The sequence below is a fragment of the Solenopsis invicta genome, chromosome 5 (assembly GCF_016802725.1).
Source record: "Solenopsis invicta isolate M01_SB chromosome 5, UNIL_Sinv_3.0, whole genome shotgun sequence".
Taxonomy (NCBI): domain Eukaryota; kingdom Metazoa; phylum Arthropoda; class Insecta; order Hymenoptera; family Formicidae; genus Solenopsis; species Solenopsis invicta.
In genome coordinates, this window is record NC_052668.1 from 375,618 (window position 1) to 391,779 (window position 16,162).

Below are 16,162 nucleotides of genomic sequence, written 5' to 3' on the forward strand. Positions count from 1 at the left end.
GAAAGAGAGTTCTTAAAATTGGACTCTAGAGTAAAAGAAAATATAACAATTTTAAGACAGTTTTTTTGAAATTTAATTAAAATTCAAATAAATTAAAATTTTTATGACTATGTTCATTAAAATTATACTCGAGTTATATTAAAATTATGTTGAAATTGTGTTGAAAAATGTTTACGAACGTAAAATAATTTCAGAAAATTTTTAGCGACGTTTAAGTTAATCTTTCGACAAATTCTTTTTCACTTGAAATAAAATATATGTTTGATTATTTCAAAGGTTGTTTTTCAGGGGAGTTGAGAGGCTAGAGTAAAGCCTTCAAAATGATCCAACACATACTTCGCGATTTTTTATAATTTTTAATCGTTTCCGAAATATTAAGCAGTAAAAACAGATTTTATAAACACCCTGTATATAAATATTCTAATGATAGAAAAAGAGAAGTGTATATTATATATTAATTCCTCCGATAAACACATTGTGCAAATATTTTGTATATCAAAATAGCATCACGAATTGACGAAAATTTGGATTAATTGTTATACAATGATATGTTATAACGCAACAATTTTGTCGAAATAATATCTTTAAGTAATATATTTATCAAAAATCAGAGAAACACAAAGAAATATACTAAATATTTTAAAATTATTCCAAAAACTATTTAATTCTTTATTTAAAATATTACCATGCTGAATATTTCACACTGTAATTTTTCTATATTATAATTTAAGAACATAGTTTATTTTTGCAAGCATGTATTTGGGTTAATTATATTTTTAAATGTTTCGCAAAAACACAGCAACAAATATATTTTTTTTTAATTATTGAACAATTTCTTTCCTAATTTAATTTTGTTAATATATCACTAAGGATTCACCATATCATTGCTATATACTACTTCGAAGTTAATTGAGCAAATTATTATCAATAATTTATAAAAAAGTTAATTCTTCTTACATTTATTCTTGTAAGTAACTTACTGTTACGTCCGCGGTTTTCAATCTGGGGCGTAATTTTTATTATTTAAAGGCAGCTGTCACCAGTTACGTTCGGAGTGTGCGTAAGTTCTATACCAAGAACATAACAACTTTATTGCGTATAAGAAAAAAAGAGGGAAATTGGATGTAGGATTCGATAATCAATCCTTATATAGCCAGCGAGTACGTAGGCAAGAGGTATTGAGAGATGATTCCTCAGTTCGCGAAAAATTCGGCGTCATGGTTTTTCATTACGCGAAACCATTAGGTCATCGCACCGTTCCATAACTGCGGGTATTCGTAGATACTCGCGGAGGTCGCGAGTCGTGGGAATAGCGCGCGTGATCTCGCAATGAGAATTTTTTATGCCTTATATATTAATATAAATTATAATCTTTATGAAATCTTGGTTTGATATATACGGCATGGTAGTGGCTTGCATACAGAATCATTATGTGATTGAAAAAGTTAATGCTTCACTGTTACGACGATATAACTTTATTTTCAGTTTACCTCGACAGATGGAAGAAATCTAATAATTTTACAAACTCTGATTTTCAAGTTATCTTAATTCGGCGTGTACAGTGCGGTGGCAGCATGTGCACGCAATTGTTATGCGATCTAAGAGTCAATGTTTTACCATTATTTCTGTATAATTTAATTCTTTTTTATTCCGAAATTTGCCGATAATTTTAACAGTTCTAATTTTTAAGTTATTTTGATTTAACGTATACTATGCGGTAGCAGCATATACACGCAATTGTTATATGATTTAAAAGTTAATGTTTTATTGTTTTTACTGTTTTTTATTACATCGTGAAGATAGAGGGAATTTCAACGCGTGAGTCGCGCGACGCGGGGGTAGTGAGAGCCGTGATGTGAATTACTCAAAGTCCGCGCTTAATATTAATTAGAAAATATTTATTATAAATTTGGTGATTGCGGTTTATGATAGTGGCTTATACATTAAATTATTATGTAATCAAAATTTTTATGTTTAAGTATTTTTATCTATATGATTTTAATTTTTATTTGAATGATTGAAAGACGTTTATAAATTTAATTTGCTTTTCTAGAATAAGTTCAAGACGGATGGCACGAGGAAAAGAAAATTTTTATCCGCCAGACGTAGCATTTACATAATTGCTAATTATAATTTTTACACAAGATTTCGGTAAATAATTTAATAAATGTCCTAGGTCAGATTTAATTTTGAACTTTTATAATTCTATTTTCGGGAAGAAAGTTATTGTATAAATAATTTTAAATAATTGCAGCTTTACTCTTACGCACACAGTTACGATACTTTTTGTTGCGATTGATTTGATTTCAATCTCCGTCAAATTGAAGCAGTTTTTTCAAAGTTTCGTGTTGCAGGAAATAAGCCACGCAGTCATAAAAGGACTGTGTGCGTCGAGAAGAGGATGCGCCGTCGTAATAAAATTCAACATGCGCAGATGAATTTATGAACGACTCTGGCTGTACCGAGACACGGCGTTCAATAACGAGCGTCACTCTCGTGAAGTTACTGTATTCACAATTTTTTATCAAATTCGAGTTTTATTTAAAAAAAACAACCGGCTTTATGGGGAATCTTAATTAAACCCTTTGAAGTACTTCTTCCCGTATCGGCTTCATTGATGCGACGCCAGCGGCCGGGATGTTGCGATCGCGGATCACGTTTGTGATCTCGTTGCACGGGGCGGAGAAAGAGGCGCGCACGTAGGCCACGAAACACGACATGCACACATATACGAATACGTATAGGGTGTCGCGCAATTGACGACTGTAATTCAAATAGTAGATGCCTATGAATTAGTGTTTTCTTCAAGAGATTTTTCCAATTTAAAAATGTGGAGGGGGGTCATGACTTTTCGTTCATATATATCTGTTGAAGAAGAAATGTTTGGCATTGCTATTTTCAAAATAATAAATAATGAACGAAATTGAAGGAATAGAAACAATAATTTGTCATTTACAAATATTTTTCTTTGGTAATAAAAATAATAAAAATAAATGGTGGAGATAATGTTAATGATAATAAAAATGATTATCTTGGTGACACTAAAATATATTGATGTGGCAAAAATTAAAAATTATTTATAATAATAATTTAAAAAATTTAGTAACAGGCTTGATGCTACATTTTTACTGATATAACTTCAAATTTAAGGAGAATTATATAATTCATGAAAATTTCATACTCTCACGTAAAAAATGATACGGTAAAACATTATTTTTTTAATTCCAAAATGTTTAAACTCTATTCTTTTTTATGTAAAAAATTTATATTTTATTTACAGTTAAATTATTTAAAATCCACCTTCCCATAATATTCAATGCTATTTTAAAAAGTTATATTTTGAATTAAAAAAAAATTATACGATCAGAACCTTCGAAAAGTTTCAGAAATACTTAAAATTGATCAAGTGTTTAAAGGAGATTTTTTTTTTTAATTACCAATCAAACAAATAAGTTAAAAGAACTTGGCACAATTAGGTGCGGACTTTAGTTGATTAATGATAGTCGAGAATATTCTTTGTTTAATTGTTAGAAGACACGTTGAATAATTTGTACTAACGTAATTAAAGAGAAAATGTGTCTTTAAAATTAAGTTGAGACACCCTGTATGTATACACTAGCCGGACACATAACAAGCACAGCATCCACCGGTTAGTCCCTTCGGAGTGCGTACAGCTACCCATTCATGCATACGGCCATTCATATGTCGGTCCGGCTCACCTTGAATGCTTTTTATCATTGATGTATACGTGCTATGCACGCGCACGCACACGCACTTACGCGAGTGCATGCGTGCATTCACGTGTGCGTGAAAAAAGAAAATTACTCGCGTTCCTCGCGGAGGCGATTGTCACACGCACGCATTGGCAAATCGAAAATTCGCTGATTATTTTTGTGCCCGTATAAGTAAGATCTTTCTTCATATTTGCGTTTAACGCAAAGATGTGAAAATTGCGCCTGTTTGAATGTATTGCTCGACATTCTTTTCGAATTGCATCTGAATGATTTATTAAAGAAATATGCGGTATCATTCTAACTCATAAATAAAACATTTTTATTTTGAGATCTTTATTTTTCAAAATAGTGAAATGAAATATATAATATTAAACAAACATAACTTTCTTACACGAAGAACTATGTATAGTTATATAATCAAATAAATATATTCTTGAATTCAATAGAAGATTAGCGAAGACGGTCATATGATTTTGATGCTGAAATACGTTCTCATTATTCAATATTAATAATTTTCATGATAGGAAAAATATCAAATAGGAAATATTAATATCTTTAAACTAAAAATTAGAATTTTTTTACACAATTGTCGAAATGATTATATTATCATTTAGACTTATAATATTGAAATAAAGGTTAAAATTTTAAATTATTATATTTTTTAATCATAAGATTAATTTTTTATATTTAAGCAACATTATAATTGTTTCATATAAAAAAAAGTATAATTTTTTATACGCTGAAAAGAATAACATTTTTGCTTTTAAAATATTTTAATTTAAAAAATGTTGAATATTGACATTAGATTATATAGTATTAAACAAATATAACTTGTATGCACGAAGAAATTTGTATAATTTTGTATATAAAAAAAAATACATTCTCATTATTTAATAATAATATTTTTATGATAAGAAAAAACAACAAAAAGAAAATAGTGGTGACTTCAAGCTAAAAATTAAAACTTACAATAATAATAATATTATTAAAACAATTACGTATTGTGCCCTTTCAATAACTGTAATATGGAAATAAATTAGATGATTATAATATATTGATATAAAAATGTAATATTTTGTTAAAATATAAGATTTATCACATTTTCTTTACAAAATATTAAATTATTATATATATAAGCTATATCATTATTTAACCAGATAGCACAGAACGTTCTATGGATGTCTATAATATTCTATGGATATTCAGATGTTCATAGAACGTTCATAGTTCATAGAATGTTCTAAAATATCCAACGAACGTCCTGTGCTATCTGGGAATATAATTTCGTGTGTATATGTGAATCAATGATTTATTGAATAGAATATTAGCTTTAATTTGACACTAACGTTCGATAATTCTTTCTGTCTTCTAAAATAAGAAAATATATTTGACGGAAAGAAATCACGATCGACGAGATCGATATTTCCGTACTTCGTCACTTTTGCAATTGTTACGAATCGCAAAAGCGAAAGGGAAGGAGGGAACGATGCGTTCATTGCTTCGCAGTCATCGTTGTTCGTTCGCTGTCAGGAGAGCCAGACACAATGCCTGCAAGTTTCCTAATACGGGCACAGGCGCGATGCATGCCGAAAAAAAGAGGAATTTTGGCAAGCGCGAGGAGAAGTCTGGCAAGAGGAATGGGAAGGAGATGCGCCTTAGACTACGTGCAAAAATTTAATAATCACGGTAGGATCGATTGTAATCGATCGAATTTAGGAAAGAGTAACGACGTCATACGAATGCGCTTGATGTCTCCTTGTACAATTTAAATTGAGGTTCATATTCGAATTTTCGTCTTTTTTTTTGCTTCCTCGCGCGCCTACGCGCTCTATCTCCTCTTACACGTGACTGCAAGTTTCCTAATATAGTCTCGACATATGCTTCGATGAAAAAAGACGATGCTGTTAACCACCGAGCGCCCGGCAAACTGGTTGCCATCTCGCGTATCCGGAAAAGACAGGCGAACTACGTGTGTAATGCTAAAATCGCGAGGACACTGACAACCTTCGCAGAAAACGCGCTAATAATCTCGTGATAAGCAAATTTATTTAAACATTTTGACGTATGTTGCATTCTCCTTTCAAACTTGATAATATCATTTTAGTATTCAGAAGAAAAATATGTGACAAATTCAGAAAAATAAACTTTATTATCTACGATACAATTTGTTCAGATATTGTGCGTCGTATATAATTTCTATTAACTCCTCAATACCTAAATATATATTTTATATAACTTTTCTTCAGTATGAGTTAAACTTCGATAGGCAAGTTTTGTATAATAATGGCATCATGAATTGATAAAAATTTCGTAATAATCGCAGTAATTGTAAGATGATTGTAACGCAGCACACTGGAAAAAGAGTTTTGTTTTATCATTTAGATATCTAATAGATTCAATTAATAACATCTGTTTGAAAGATGGATGAATCAGAAATCTTGTAGAAATTACCAGATTATAGTAAAAGCTATCAAACGTTTTAATTATAATAACCAGAATCTTTTTATATTATAACCAGAAATTCTACTTAATTTCACTAGAAACACGCAATAAGTTTTGTTAAAATAACAATTTTTCTCAGTGCAGTTTTATCAAAATAAAATTTCTGAATAACATTTGTCAAAAATTAGACAAATGCAAATTTGAAATATATAAATATTTGAAAAGTGTCAAGAAAGGTCAAAGACAGGCAAATCAAAGGATGTAGTTAATATTTTCTACATCATTCATTAAATATTCAGTCTCATTCTTAATTTCAACTTAACTCGGTCTTTTACATATTAATCAAAACATTGCAACTATTAAAACTTTTTTCAGAATCGAAGATGCGTTTATTTTATCAAATCTTTTTTTATTGATGGTCATTGCGACCGGTAAGGAAAAATCATTCAATACAGCGACGTTGCTTCAAACATTGTTTGTTAATATAAAATCGATTCAAATTATAAATCAGTGTGATAACTTTGATGTTAAGTTGTTTCACTCTAAAAGTCAATACTTATTGTTAGTTAATAAGACCAAATATTTAGTAATATTTAGTGATCGTATAATCGTTTAATAGCCGATTAGTTACTAATATCATGTTTGTTTACTATTAATAAAATTAATAAGTATTATTAAATATAATATTTGATTATATTAGTCAGACGTTTCATTGAAATTATTTCATCCAAACTTAATTATTATTATCAATAATAATTAAGTTTCTCAGTGCAATAACGAGTGGGATATTGATATCGTAAATATTTTATAATTATTTAAAAAACCATTTAAGTTTTTATTTAAAATTTTACCGAGATAAATGTACAATATTTTATATCAATATTTCTACATTATAATTTATGAATAGTTAGTTTTATTTAGGAAATGCTTTTTTGTATGGATTAATTATATTTCTAAACATTTTATACAAAATATAGTTAAAATATTCTTAATTGTAGAACAATTTTTTACAAATTTAATTTTGCAAATATATATAATTTAATACATGTATATTTATTTAATTTTGCAACCGCTAAGATAATTTGTTATAATTTTATCAAAATATTTTTAAATTACTATTTCGAAATTAATTGCGCAAACAGTTATCAATATTTTGTAAAAGGTCAACACTTCTAAATCTATTATATTTTCATTAATATACCTACATAATTCCAAAGTAATTTTTTACGGAAGATTTTGTCATACAATTTAGTAAATGTTATTTTATTATTCTATCAGAGAATCTGTAAGTTACAATTTGACACTTTTTATAATAGACGAAAATTGTCAATACCGATATAAATCTTTTAAAGCGATATCTCCTTATAGATCTTTTTAACATCTCAGAAACTGAACATTGTACTTTATTAACAGTGATAAAAACATGATCTGCTTAGATAATTAAGTGTAACATGTAAAACAATTCATAGTTTATACATTTACGGTTCTTTTATATAAAATTTATTAAAAACAAACTCCAAAATAAAAATAAAATTTACAATGTTCTTTTGCATAGTTTAAAACGTTAGTAAATAGGTATATTATTGATAATGTTACATCATTTTGTATGTTTGCATCGTTCTAAAATTCTTTTATTTATATTTTTTACTTCCTTATTCTTCTTATAATGCGACTAATTAAACGTACAATTGCGGCAACTTAAATAGCACACAGATTCACAAAGAATCAAGAAGGAATTCAGATTTATGTCATCCATTTAGAGTTCACTTTGTAATGCAAAAAAAGTTTTTTCTAAAAAGAGTTCTTTTTACATCTGAAAGTGTATTCTGAATTAACGTCATAAGCCCAAGTTCTTTTTGAACTCTCTGTGCTATCTGGGAGGATAAACTGGCACATCTATTACATACAGAGGTTGGACGGAATAAAAATTGCACGCAAATGCGGTTTACAGCATTCGAAAGCGTGGACCTTTACCTTTAATTTGCGTTTTTGATGAGCGTTGTACGATTTTTATTTACTGAATTATACAACATTGAAGCAAACGAGGCCATTTTTGATTCAGTGTTGTCCAACTCAGTGAAAAAATATCGTACAACGCTCATCAAAAACGCAAATTAAAGGTAAAAATCCACGTTTTCGAATGCTGTAAACCGCATTTGCGTGCAATTTTTATTTCGCGTCGTGGAGCTTTGCAAAGTTTGTAAAATATTTTGAGATTTGACGCATCCTCATTTAAATCCGCGTGACTTCGTAAACAATCTGCAAATCGTCTAATGACTTATCAATTTTAAAATTAGAGATTTCAAGCTTTAAAATGTTTTTTTTTAATTTTTTTACAATTATTTTTGACAAAGTTACACTCTCTTGAATTACGCCTATTTTCCGGAGTCAGAATAGGTGTTCATATTATTTTGTCCGATCCCTGTGTGTCAATAAGACAGAGACTATAAGATAGTAAAATCTATATAGAGCAGAATAAGATATATACTATTAGGACAGCGGTTTATTAATCTTCACGCTACTTATTGCGTCGTGCGGAACGGAAAAAAATATTTATATATACATCTAACATTTATGTCTTCTCAGGAATTACAATTTTATGCATTTTTTTACATTCCTTTTCAATTACCCACATAAATTATTTGTATAAATCGACGTAAAACGTTTTACATCGAAGTGAACGGCTTCCAGAAATCCTCATATATCTTAATTGTGTTTCATAGATTTTCTAGATTGATGACTCATGTGAAAGGGAAAAAAGAAAAGTATAAATGTCTACTCTCTATGTCGGTTTTGATGTTTATTTTGCTGAACACTTATTTTTGCTTATCTTATGAAAAACTTTATTGCAAAATTCGAAATGATATAAGAACTATATTGTTAGCTTTTCGGTTGAGCTTGAGAAGCTGGCCGAAGGAAGATCGATCGATTTGATAAAAGAAGCGCGGCCGGCTTTTGTTCTGTTCTGGGACGCGGAGCTGTCACAAGATATTCTGAATAATTCCGCTACGGTTTTATTATACAAAGTCATTAGATTAAAGTCAGTGTTCCTTTTTATAAAAGAGTGTCTAATCATTTCGTGTCGTGCGTTCGTTCTTTCTTTCGCGAGGGTTTTGTGTGCTCGTCTCGTCGAGTACAACATTTTGGAGGCTCGTCCGATTTCAGACCACGAAAGATCATGGATATCTCAGAAGATTTAACGGCAGCGACTGCGAGAGTGGAGGAACGTCCTCTTCGAAAGAGAATGCGTGTTTGTACACTTGCTGAACCTCGACTCTCCACCGAAGGAAATTCTCTTCGGGCAATTGGTATATTATCTGATAGACACTTTCTAATTGGTTTTCAAAGTTTTATTTTAAATTTTTGTGTAAGAAATACAAGTCGGAAACAAAGTAATATGTCGGTATTGATGATCTTATAAAACTGCGGACTTTGCCAAGCTCTTTATTAGTCCCTTTGATAAAGCAAAATATATTTTTTAATAAAGAAAAAAGCGTTAGTGACTAAAAACATTAAAGTCAGCAAAATATCAAGTTTTTTTTATCAATTTGCAATTCCCTTTTTATGCAGGGTTACACTGCATTTTCAAAACGCGTTGAATAAACAGGATCAAGTAGTCCCCGTCGTTTCTAGTGGAGCCAGTTAAAGCGAAGGAAGACGGGTTCATGGTGGTCTACGGACAGGTTCGTTCGCGAAAAACTTCAATTTGTCTCGCACGGGCCTGTATCACGCCGAGATATCTGCCTGCATCGGATAATACGCGTGTGGAACGTTAAATTTGTACATGGCGAGAATTATATTTTACCGAACGTCATTAAAACCACCGAAACTGGGGCGCTCAACTTCTTTTGTACAGAAACCATCCAATTATAATAATACGAACGATTGCACAATTGCGTATAATTAATGGCATTCTTGCTTGTTTGTTGCCTTCCGTCCGTCCGCAGGTAGAGTGGTTCTTTCATCAGACGTGCGATTTCGCGCAAGAACGACTTCATGAATGAATCGCGACGCGATCCCGACAAGATCTTCGATCTCTTTCTTTCCCGTTTCGCCATCATCTACCTTAGCGCGCAGACTGGACAATGCAGACGGAATACCCGATTGTTTCTAAGCAGCCCGCGCCCTTTTCAGTAAGAGGTATAAGAAGAGGACGCCGTTGGAAATCATTATTCTCAATGGGAGTTTTAATTTAAAGGAAATCAAAATGTCGCTTATGGACAAAGAATTAAACTAGAAATCCACAGTATATTTCTGACGAAAATTTTTCTTATAATGTCTCTTAATACTTTTAATAAATTTTTATGTACTAAATTTATGAAGAGAAATTTTTGAAAAAGAATCATATTTGTCAGATTTATTAAGGTTTTTGAGAATTTAAAGAATGAGAAATCATAGAATATATTAGAATACATATATAAAGATTTTTTTATTTTTTAGCACTATTTGTTTAAAAACGCATTTTTTCTTTCCAATGTTATTATTTTCTCAACAATAAAAAATTGGTAACAAGGCTAATGAGAGTCAGCGTGGGTATAAATGCGCAATCATAAATATTGATATTATAATAAATATTTATTCATCTTAAATTACAGAAATAAACGAATATTTCAACTCACTTTAGAGTCATCTTCAACGTATTAATATAGAGTTCTAGCTGTCATCAGTCATCAAAAAGAGGAAATAGTCGAGTTACCTTTTACATTAATATACTGAAGATGACTCCAAAGTGAATCGAAACATTCGTTCGCTTTTGTAATTTAGGATGAATAAATATTTATTACAATATCAATATTTGTAATTGGGCATTTATACCTGCGCTGACTATCATTAACTTTGTTTCCAACTTCTTATTGTTTAAATTTAGAGAATCCTGAATTAACTATATACATATTAATTATTTTTTTAATTTCACATTTTCAACTTCAAAACAGGTTCATGTTGAACGTATATTCATTAACTAAAGTTTCCATTTTAAACTTCTAATTTCAATTAAAAGCAGCGTACTTTACAATCCACGACACAAAGCACCATTTTTTCTTAAGTTGGATGTATGTTTTTCTAATTCTAATATTTAATGGAATATTATAATAACGAAAATATTTTTCAAATCTTCAATTAGGTAATAAAGTATATTAAAAGTTTTAAGAAGGTTGATTTAATATATTTTTTACAATAAATTTCGGAATATTGAAAATTTTTAACTGTCTATATGATCTTTCTCTTCTTTAAGAGGATGCTATACTGACGGGAATTACCGACCATTACAGTGTTCATTAATTTTCGAATTGGCTTTACAGATCACAAAATCTTTTAGCAAAATAAAAGTACACACCACAACAAAGTCTGCTCTGGTAAATTTTATGAGAAAATCGATTAAAAAGTTAAAAATTCATTTATTTTCGACTCATGGATCTGTCAACCAAGGTTAATTTTTGTTATTTACTGACGTTCTGTAGCTCGTATATATAAAATGAGACCAGGGCGGACTTCAGAAAACTCTAACAAACAACACTGACTGTATATCGTTTCAGTCAACAACCTAACAAAAAAGTTTAATAGGTGAACAGCTGTACGTGTCCAATTTTCGCTTAGCGCACGTAAACGATGGCAAGAAGAGCAGCGGCTGTAATTGATAGGTCTTTTCGCAGATGGCGAAATAATCAAAAAACAAAGACAGATCTATGCGTTGGACAAAGAGCGATAGCCTGGTCTCTCTCGAAAAATAATCTGCAATGCCGACGTCGAGGAAGTTCTTCGGTCACTATAGCATCCTCTTAAGAGAAGATCTCTCTATCAATTATTTATTATGTGTAAAAAAAAATAAATTATATCTATAAATCTTTAAATGTATCATGAAATAGTCATTGACCCTTCAACATTTCTTTCAGTAGTGATTTTACGTAAGTCGTAATATAAGCTCGCACTACTTACTACAATAATTGATTTAACACACGATACTTTCGTTAATATTAACACAAAAAATCACAGTATAATACCAATAAAGCATAAAAGTATAATTGAGCAATTTATATTTTATTTTTTTCTGCGGCGCAAATCCTCGCTAGTAAAAATACCAGAGTTACCTCCTATTTAAAGTTACATTAGTCGAACTCTTAGATGATAGACAAATGTAAAAAAATGAACTTTGACACTTATGATGCACAATACTTTTTATTTTTATTTCATCATTGGCAAAAGTAAAACGTAAAGCAAGGGTAAAGCGTAGTTTGGAACATCAAAACGTAAAATGCTTGTATGACGCTTTAAGAAGCTTTCTATTTTTGTCAGGAAGAACGATAAAGTTTCTAATCTTGCATTTTTTTGTTTTATTTTTTAATATCATTTACGACTAAAATAATTCAGACAAAATGTTTGAATTTATAAATATTATTAAGTGGTCTGATACTAATTGTAAATAACAACATCGCAATAAAATTCTTACGAAAATTTAAAATAATAGAAAAGGGGGTATTATAACTATTGTGGACATTACAGCTTCTATTATCTCCGATATTAGGTGAATTTTAACAATTACTTACAGAATTATTCATTCAGTAGCCGTTTTTTAATTATATGCCGCTTATATGCCAATACATAATAGTTATCAATTGTAAGGCATTTTTACTTTTGAGCATTTCTAAACTTTTTCAAGATACATTTTAACATTTAATAACACATACTTCCTCATCGTTTTTAAACTTAAGCGTATTATTACAAGAATGTATGTACCATCGAGTGCTTTTTTGTTACTTAACATTTTATTCGACTGTACACATTTCAAGTCATATAAAGTTAAACAATAACATAGATTTTTCTATATTGTCTTTTAAGCGAAATTTTTATATCGAAATATTTCTTCGTTAAGTCGTTACTCTAGAGTCTAGAGAGCGGTATTCAAAAACATCAGAGATATCAGTTTACTGTTGTTGTTTAATATAAAATATGAATAAAGTAATATTTCTAATGATACTTCTAAAGTTTCTGAACACAAGAAAATTTTAAACAAAATTAAATTAAAAATATAATTGTGCAACAAAATACTGTGTAGTTTTTAAACTAAACCAATTTTTTAAAATTATTTTTGGATTAACCATATTACCATCACTTTTTTTCTTTCACTGATTATGCAGTGCGTTATATTTTTATAAATTACGTTCTAAATAATAAATATTTCAATATTTTGAGTCTAGGATCTGTTAAACAACATTTTGACAAATATAATTTTTCAAGTTTAAATATAAAATATTGATTATAAACAAAGTTATTTAATAAAATGAAAATGGATGCCATGTTACACTCTTCTGCTCTACAATATTATATGCATATAAAAATATCTCTATATAGTCATATTTGATCACATTTGACTTTATACTATGTCTACATTTATACAATTATACTACTAATGGTATAACATGCAATAATGTAATTATATATAAAATTATTTTTGGGATTAATGCATATGCATATGCATGTTTAGTAGGAGATTGAAATGATAAGCATATTTTTTAAAGGCGCATGACAGAATAAATTTGATTACACATATTCATACATGATTATATATAATATAAAATATAGAATTAGAAATAATTATAAATATAGTCACATAGAGATAAATTTCATACATGATTATACATGAAAATTTTTACTCGGGTAGTAACGTTAACTACTTTTTGAGAGAAAAAGAATTGTAATTGTAACTAATTCCTTTTACAAAATAGATTACTTTTTAGTTATGTTGTTCAATCATCACCAAAATTATTTACATGAAATTTGAATTTTGAAAATACTAATCTAATAATAATCGAATATCGCAAACCTGCCCGTCTCGATAACTTTCATTGCATTGGCACCAGCTGGTCCGAGGTTTCTTGTCTACTGCCGACAGCTGCGACGAAAACGAAAAATCTGATTTGAAATGGACGAGAGTAAGAACCGTGAGCAAAAGGCGCGTTGGACGAAAGGATGAAAGGTAAAAGAGGGAAGAGAGTGAGATCGCGAATGGACGAACGCTGACCGGATGTTAAACGCAAGAAACGCATAACTATCTCATGAACATCTCTTATCGCTTCACCAATCTTTGTCAGTTGCATTTAAACAACATTTGAAAGAGCCTTTCAAATTTAAACTCGTCGAAATACCGCTTGAAAGAGAATTAAAATAATTTACAAAAAAATTAGTCAACAGTAAATCTCTGAAGATCCTAAAGCGACTTATAAATCATTCAAGTCTTATTTTAATTACTATTTAAACAGCATATATTACTGATATTTTCAAAATTATAAAAACAAAATACAGACTGTTTTACATTACTTTTCATAGTAATACAAAAAATTTGACGGCCGTTTTCTATTTGGCTCAAAAATTATTTTAAGTTAATTTTATTAAATTGCATATCAATATGTAGCAATTACAAAGTAACGTCACAATAGTTCTTAAAACCGAACGTACGACAATGGGCGTGTTCAGCACACTCAACAATTGAGTAAGCGTTCTCTGCTATTGGTGTATTCTTCTAGATCTAAAGATCTGATTGCATGATCTAGAAAAATATCTCAACATGTTAAGTCTGCTGAACGTGCCCATTCATAACACATATAATATATACATTTCATTTCTGCTCTCAAATCATATTCGAATTATATTTTGATCTAAGCAATTTACTCTTACACAACAAAAGAATTAAATAAAAACTAATGAGAGTACAGCACGCATATTGATGCGCGAAACAAAATTATTAATAATTTATTAATGTTTATTAATCTTTAATCTGATTAAACAGACGAATGTTTTGACACGTTTTGAAGTCATTCTCAGCGTACTCAATAACAAAATTTCCAAAAAAATTGTTTAGCTATTATTAGTTCAAAAAACGAGATAGTCACACGGTTCCCCAAATCCGAAGTGACATTCTCACACATCCGGGTACGAAGGAACTGAAAATTTTTCAGTAAATTTGTATGTACCGTTCTCAAAATAACCATGAAAATAATGATATAAGATTATCACAAAGTGGCTCACCCAAATGAAAGTTAGTGAATATCTTGGATAATAAATATCTTCGAAAAATATTCTATTAAAGATTCAAGTGGATATAAAAAACTATACGCTTCGTAAAGAGACGTTCTTGTTGTCTCAAACTAAACTAATAACTGAACGTTAAATATAGAGTCAATCCAGTTAAATTGACAGAACACAAGAAAAAAAAATGTCGAAACATAAATAATAAATAAGAATTGAAAGAGATAACAAACATATAAAAGTATAATGATAGACAATAAAATGTGAATAAAATAGTGATAAGTCAGTCATTAAAAATTAAAATAAATTACATAATGTTCAATTAAATAGAACAAATTTCTTATAATTTTTTCAATTAAGATAGGTATGCATGATACAGCACTCGTTATCAATACAGCAATTTTCAAATTAAGATTGTGCAACCAAATGTGAAGTATTTCATACAGTAACCGCCTGCTTAGAACATTCATTATTCAAATTTTTTTGGTTTTCACAAGCAAACTCGCGATTATATTTTACCTTTGAAAAAAAAGTAAAAGATGGCGCCAAATGTGTGTACCTTTCAAAATTTGTATTTTTTGTACAAAACCCATGCGGTACTATCTTTGTATTATCATTGAAAAATCTTTTTATTCCAACCCGAGTGGTATTTAATTGAAAATAAATAATATCTTAAAATTTAATGCAATCAATAATATACATTTTTCCAAAAAAGTGTATGAAATTTTTAAATTGCGCCAATTATAAAGAAAATATGTTGCTTTTTAAAATAACTGTTGTACTTTTAAAATAACTGTTGTACTTTTAATAAATAATCTAAGTGGTAGTAATCTACCTTTTTAATAAAATTCAAGTAGTGGTATCTTTAATTTCTTTTTAAATAAAATTCAAGTAATATCTTTGTATTTGTATTAAAAAATCTTTTTGTTCTAATCTAAGTGGATATATTTAATTTAAAAAAATTT